Genomic DNA, 1,364 nt, shown 5'->3' on the forward strand with positions numbered 1-1,364 from the left:
TATATATATAATATATATATATATATATATAATGTAATGTATATGTGTGTGTGTTATTGGTTATCGGTTATTGGTATCAGTTTAAAAGAAAAGTTATCGTGCATCCCTAATCATGTAGCATTGCCACCAAACACCACTAGATGTCCTACTTAGACTGAAAACTCTACTGATGCACTGACAACAATTAAGCAGCAGCTCTCAGCCTCAAACAGACCAATAAAACATGTACAAGACATAACATGTTATATCCAGTTACTTTCATTCATCACTGTTCATGGGAAACTGTGGTTTTTGTAAATGTGGTTTGGCACCTTGCAGGAGTTTTATGTTTGTCTGACTGTGCGTGGTGAACCGGTAATTTCTTTTTATTATGTTCACAGTTAATTACTTTCACATTTAATAATCATTGGGGAATTATTAATACATCTCCTTCAAACAAACAACTTAGAGCATGTGTGGCAACATGTCCTCAACTCAGGGTTAACTTTTTAGCTTTTGTCAGAGCTTTTAGCAGCAAATGGAGCTGATGTTTAGGAGGTCATTCACACCGAAGACCATCATTGAGCCAAGAAAGGATTTGCAATCTTTCTCCCACATATGACATATTAGGTCAAGTGATGACAACTGAGTCAGCTTTATTTGCTGTTGAGGAGTGGGAGACATGGTTCAAAGCTTGGATTTTCAAGTTAATTTTGTCAAACCTGCTGCTCCCATGATTCACTATGAATGTCGAAATCCTGACAGTGTTCAGGGTTGCACTGAGTTCAGTGTTTCCCTTAGGATTTTTTTCCAGTAGCAGTGCTGAAGTGCAATGTCCTCTCACACAAGGAGGGCTGTAGACATACTTGTACACAGCTGTAGATGTGGAAGTGTTTCAGTCTGTGTTGTGACACTAACATTGCTTGTAAAAACAATTGATGACTGTTAACAAGTCCTTAGTCTCCCCTAATCCACCCTGTGTTTCAAGCTGCACAGACAAAATGACTCAAATCCTGGAGAAAAGCAGATGTGGCTGTTCTTCTTCTATTAGGGGGCAATCACACAGAAATGAGACGCTAGAGACGCGGACGCTTCACAGACGCTGGAAACGCTGGAAGTGCTTATTCAATGCACGCTAGCTACTGGCGTCTGACGCTCAAAAAGTTGAAAATATTGTAACTTTTCAGAGTCTACGTGCGTCTACAAACGTGCGTCTACAAAAACGCGCGTCTTAAAAGACGCTGGAAAAACGCCAGTCTAAAAAGATGCTTGAACACCGGTCAGATGTGCCGTATCATAGGAAAACAATGGTTTTACTGGCGTCACGTTTCTGGCGTTTCATCTCGGTGTGATCGCTCCCTTAGACTGAAGTGCAGCATTTAACT

Source organism: Epinephelus moara, chromosome 17 (assembly GCF_006386435.1).
Source record: "Epinephelus moara isolate mb chromosome 17, YSFRI_EMoa_1.0, whole genome shotgun sequence".
Classification (NCBI taxonomy): Eukaryota; Metazoa; Chordata; class Actinopteri; order Perciformes; family Serranidae; genus Epinephelus; species Epinephelus moara.